Source organism: Echinops telfairi, unplaced genomic scaffold (genome assembly GCF_000313985.2).
Source record: "Echinops telfairi isolate 266 unplaced genomic scaffold, ASM31398v2 ScPeMD7_18;HRSCAF=68, whole genome shotgun sequence".
NCBI lineage: Eukaryota > Metazoa > Chordata > Mammalia > Afrosoricida > Tenrecidae > Echinops > Echinops telfairi.
Genome location: NW_022103915.1, coordinates 21,755,171 through 21,761,390, shown reverse-complemented (window position 1 = coordinate 21,761,390; position 6,220 = coordinate 21,755,171). Strand labels below are relative to the sequence as shown.

The following is a 6,220-nucleotide window of genomic DNA, read 5'->3' as shown; positions in this document are numbered from 1 at the left end:
CTGGGGTCTTAAAGGCTTGAAGGTAAACAAGCAGCCATCAAGCTCAGAAGCAACAAAGCCCACATGGAAGAAGCACACCAGTCTATGCAATCACGAGGTGTCGCAGGGATCAGGTATAAGGCATCATCAGAACAAAAAATCTTACCAAAGTGAATGATGGGGGGAGTGTGGAGTGGAGACCCAAAGCCCATTTGTAGACCCCTGGCAGAGGGGTCTCAGGGAGGAGACGAGCCAGTCAGGGTGTGATGTAGCAACAATGACAAATACACTTAATACAACTTTCCTCTAGTTCCTAAATGCTTACTCCCCACCCCCACTTTCACGATCTGAATTCTACCTTGCAAGTCTGACTGGACCAGAGGATGTACACTGGTACAGATAGGAAATGGAAACACAAGGAATCCAGGGCGAATGATCCCTTAGGGACCAGTGGTGTGAGTGGCGATACTGGGAGGGTAGAGGGAGAGTGGGTTGGAAAGAGGGAACCTATTATAAGGAACGATATGTGACCCCCTCCCTGGGGGACGGACAGCAGAAATGTGGAAGAGAGACGTCGGACAGGGAGTGGGGGTGGGGGAGGGGAAAAATGAGGACCTAATACTGGGGGCTTAAGTGAAGAGGAAATGTTTTGAGAAGGATGAGGGCAATGAATGTACAAATGTGCTTTACACAATTGATATATGTATGGATTGTGATGGGAGTTGTATGAGCCCCTAATAAAACAATTTAAAAAAATTTTTTACTACTGTGTATTATGGCACTCTGCAATGACTTAAGGAGCACTGGTGGTGCTGTAAGTATGGGACAACTAACTGCAAAGTTGGAGATTCAAACCCCCCTGCTGCTTCATGAGAGAAAGATGAGGCTATCTGTTCTAGTAAAGATTTACAGCCTTGGAAACCCTATGTAAGGTCTCTATGGATCGGGTTTCTTTTTCTTTTTTCTTTTAGTTTTTGGTATAACAATTTTACATGCATTTTCACACACATGTCTCAGCAGTGAGCTTGTTTTCCCCGCCCCCACACTCCACAAATATGCAGAACAATTTCCCTTGTAGTCCTTTAGTCAGATTCCTATTAAGCAAACATTCATCAGGTGCCTCCAATATGTTAGACACTGGGCTAGTGACTCAGTAGCTCATAGTGATCCCAGCACACAGTTTGCAGATTGATGCACACTTGCATATCCAAAGTTTTAATTATTCAACATTCCAACCCAATCAGGTAGGTTTTCTTATCTACAGATGAAAACTCAGTCCAAGGTCACTTCAATTATTAATTCATGGCATCCTGGGTTAATTATTTCTAAATATAAAAACACGATGTTTCCATATTTTTCTATTGATTCATCCATTTCTTTAATATATATCATGAATTAAACCAGATCATTGCCTTTGAAGTCTAATGATTAACCTTTTTTTTTAAACCTTGTATAAAAAGCACTGATCTATTTGTTGAAAACATTTGCTTTTATTCACTATTCTATTCACTCATTCTAGTTTTAGTAATTATTTAAATATGCAGTAGTTAGGGAAACAGAAGTTTTATAAGATAAATTGCTTATACAAGTTAATTTGCTGAAATTTAGCAAGATACTTTAAAGAATGTAGAGAGGTAAACTAAAACATGCATACTTCAGATGTCAGGGGGTGTCACTTTGCTCTCTGAAATCTAAAATCAAGATAAAGTTTGTTTAAACTTGATACTATTGCTGTACTTTATTTGTTTTCTTTTGCCCTACAAAAGAATCATAACCTTCATTTTAGAAACAATACACCAAATTATCCTCATCATTTTTACTCAGTTGTTTCAAAATGAATTCACTCTTTCTGTACTTCCAACTGTGAGCAAATAGTTCATGTCTGGTCAGTCAGAACATTTCATCCTTGGAAACATTGACGCAAGAGTAAAGGTACAATTCCATTAATACCAAAGGTACTCAATGACACATCTCTGGAGAGATTGAGAGGAGACTATGTATTTCTTCTCTGTGCAACTAGAAGGTGAGAAATGAAGATGCTTCAACCACTGTGCTACTTTCACCATCTTCACAATTGCTGTTAGGCTTGAGTCCATTGTTATAACCATTGTTAATCAATCCATCTGCTTGATGGCCTTCCTCTTTTTCACTGACCCTCTCCTTTACCAAGTCCGATATTCTTTTCCAGGGCTTGTCTGTCCTGTAGCATGTCAAAAGTACATGGGACAAAGTCTCATAATCCCCCTTTCCAAGGAACACTTTGGTTGTGTTACTTCTAAGACAGTTTTGTTTCTTACAGTTTATGGAGCTTTAATATTCTTGCCAATACTGTGATTCAAATGGATCAACTCTTCTTTGGTCTTTTTTATTCTTTGTTAATGTATGTTCCCCAAATTACATGAAATGTATTCTTTTCAAAATGCTTTTGCCTATTTGAAATTCAAATTAACTGCCCAGTCTGTACTTCTATTTGCTAAATAAGCCAATATGAATGCCAGAGTCATTTGTCTTGACTCAGCCTTTGCTCTCAGGGACTACCTTATTAAAGTTCTTTTTTGTTTTTCTTTTCCTTGCTTCGTTCTTTTCTTATCTAAAAACAAATAAAATTTCATTTAATTTTATATATCATATTATTATATGATGCAGAAATAGCCTCTTGTAAGATGAAGAAGTAGGTGAAGGCTGCATATATTCTCAGTTTTCTATTACTCTGCTAAATGATTCTCCTCACTCTCCTCTGGACAACCTTCAACACAGATGAATGCCCAACACACACCAATTTACACCTTAATTTAGCCAGTGTGTCCTATGATTTTCCAATTCTTCCTCTTTGCATCAAAAACTGTCCTCAGTGAGAAGTCACACTCAACTAATTTACGTAAAATAAAAGTCTATCATATCCACTCCTATGTTGGAAATTTCTCCCCAAGTTACCCATACCAAGTTTTATGAAAGTCTTTTCCCTAAGTCTGAGAGATATATCTGCTGTCTTAAATTGGGCCAGGAATCTGGACATTTTCTTTCAGGTTAGGTTGGATGGATGGTAGAAAAATCAACAGCTCTTATTATCTCACCCTATTCCAGATATGGAAACTGCTTTCTGACATCTCACCCACAGAAAATGTACTTATGCACCTTCCCTGCTCAGTTTTAAAATTAATCACTTCCTGCACTCAGCTAAAAATAAACAAATAAGAAAGAGACCAAAAAAACATTTTTTATTCTCCTCATCTCCTATATTTCAGTTCTTGTGTGTCGGATTCTAAGTGGAGGACACTTGCACGCTGAGTTTCTAGAAGAGAAACACAGTATCAATGTACCTCCCTTTGGGACGACCAATGTTTTATGAGACTTAATAATGGTTTTCAGAAAATTGTGTTGACAATTTCAAACAGTGTAATTCATGGGACAATATTTAGTATAAAATTATTCACCCACATCTGCTCCTTCCTTTTACTGTTTGTGTACTTATATACATTTCTCTTTTTCAAAGCTAGACATCCTTAAGACCTAAGCATGAAAAAGTATCAAAGCTTGTCTTAAGGAAAGAATTTGGAATTTTCAAAACCAACATTTGCAAAGGCCTTAAAAAACTCCTTGGTTGTATAGATCTGCCCTCATAAACACTTTAAAAACATTTTTATCAGGATTTCTGGCAAGGAGGCACTGTGGTAATGGGGCCACACTGGGAGCACAATGGGGATCGTTGAGCTTGGGTACCAGAAAGATGAGTGGGAGGTCTGGGACATATAATTAAGCCTGTGGCACCCTATAGATCTGTTCCAACCTGGCGTCAACCTTCCCTGCGGTGTTGATTCTACCTGCTCCCTGTATGCCCTTTGAAGCTCCGGTGACTGGTAACCTGATGCCTAGGTTATCCCCACTGGCACTGGATTTCCACCACTGCCAGTCCCCTCCAACAATCCACAGTGCTCTTCCATTGCTACCAGCCCCCCCTGCCCACCCTCTATGGTGTCTTCCCACCACTGCCGGACCCCACACACCCTTCCTGGCATTTTGTACACGACTTTGGTTCCCTACCTACTGTGCACAGCATTTTCCCACTGCTGCTGAATTTCATATGCTGTCCACAGCTTGTTCCCACTGTTGGCAGAACCTGCCCATCATACACAGTTCCCCCCACCCACTACTGGCCCCCACCCACCATCCGCAGCTTTCCCACCTAAATTGCCTGAATAAGTCACTCAATATGCCCTCCAAAGATGTAATCCCAGATGTCTAGGGAAAGAGTGAGTTAGAGAAGCAGCCCAACCCCTCAGTGCAGAAGGCTACAGGTAGTCCTTAAAATTATTCTTACTAGCCTCATAGAGATAACTCAGGGCTCCTGGACTCCTTGGATAATGGTGCTGAGCTACACAAAAAGGAAACACAGAGAGAAACCCATATCAGCAACCTCTACAAGAAGATAGGAAAGCAGATTTCAACAAATGTGAAAGGCAATCAAACAGATAATCAAAGAGGCTGAAGAAAGCTTGAGAACAATCAACTATGCTAAGAGAAACAACATCTGAATAATTGGGATACTAGAACAAGATACAATGAAGAAATCAACAACCAAAATAGCAAAGGAATTCCTGGAAGAAATTTTACCCAATTTAATGAATGAGAATCATTTAGGAAGCAGACAGGACATAAATTACACTGAACCCCAAGAAGAATAACCCAAAGCATATAATAGTCAAATTATCCAACTTTGAGGAAAAGGAAAAATTCACAAGAGCAGTAAGAGGGGAAAAAAGACAGTCACCTATATGGGTACTCAGATAAGAATATGCTCAGACTTAACAACATATACTATGAAAAAGAGAGAGTTGAGTACATCTTCTGAATGTTGAAAGAGAATAACGGTAACCCGAGAATCTTCTATCCTGCCAAGATATCCATCAATAGATGGAGAAGTAAGAGTTTTCTTACACAAGGAAAATTTCAGCGAATATGTTTAAAACATCCAGGATTACAAAAAAGTCTTGCCAAATCACTTTGGACAGAAGACTAACATTCACAGAGCACAAACATGATATCACCACGTAGTGCAACACTCCCCAGAAGTCACACACCAGAAACAACCTCCAAAATGATATTGACCCATCAATGAAAAGAAGGCAAGCATGAATGCACCACACACATACACAACACACTGCTAAGGAGGGAGGGAGGAAAGTATCTAACCCAAAAGATACAAAATGATAACAAAGAATTCATTAATGGATGAAATAACTCTGATGGTCAATGGTCTGAATTCACCAAATACAAAACAAAGGCTAGCCAAATAGATTAGGAAACAAAACCCATCAATCTGTTGTCTGCAAGAAAAACATCTTAAGCTTGCACACAAAAATAGATTGAGAATTGAAGGCAGACAAAAGTATATATCAAGCAAATGGCAAATTAAAAAATCAGGAGGACTTCCACCCAAGGTGGTGCTGATGAAGTGTCAGATATCTACAGTTCCTTGTGATTTGTTGCTAGATATACAGAAGAGGAAGACCACTGGAGAGATTTAGACCTAGCCCTGTGGTTTCTCCACAGATGGCTGAGCTGTATGTCCCCCATTACCTTGGAACACTGATGATGTACAACAGGGGCTCCATGATTCTCCTCAGCCTCAGAAAACTCCCTTTGCCATGCTTCTTGGTGACCCACCTCCCACCCTCATGCCTGTTAAGGTGCCTAGCAATTTCTACTCCACCAATCAGTGTGCCTGGATCCCTTGTGAAGCTACCTCCTCTTCCTCCGATGGTTGCCTGAACGCAGCCACAGCCAGCATTCCCCCCTTCTGTGCAGTGCAGTTGCTCAGGCTGAGTGCCACCAGTGCCAGTGCCACTTCCCTCCTGTAGTTCTCCAGCCACTCCCACCTCCTTCCTGTCAGTCACCAAAGCTGTGCATCTCTAGAGGCTGAACTCTGGGCTTGGTGCATGGGGTGGGGGGTGAACTTGGAAGAGAGTGTATGTAGACAAATTCTCAATATTCATGTTAAGGAGTCTGGGAGGCCAGGGATCCCGTGAAGGAAACCTTCACATTTTTGGGTTGGAGATGTGTCCCACTCACATTCTTCTAAGTAAAATTTATTCCCCATGATGTTGCCCATAATAATGCAAAGTTAAGGTGCCATTGGAAAGCCCATGGCTGCTACAATGTGTACTTGAAGGTTATCTGCCTGAAGGTTGTCTGCCATCAAAAGCAATCAGACGATATTGTCTGTCCCACCCTAAGTAGCGCC

The 6,220-nt window shown here is 40.6% G+C and overlaps 1 pseudogene; it reads right to left on the bottom strand.

Moving 5' to 3' along the window:
* The window catches only part of LOC101639699, a 9,731-nt pseudogene extending 4,140 nt beyond the window's left edge, over positions 1–5,591 (bottom strand).
* Positions 5,592–6,220: the final 629 nt, after the last annotated feature.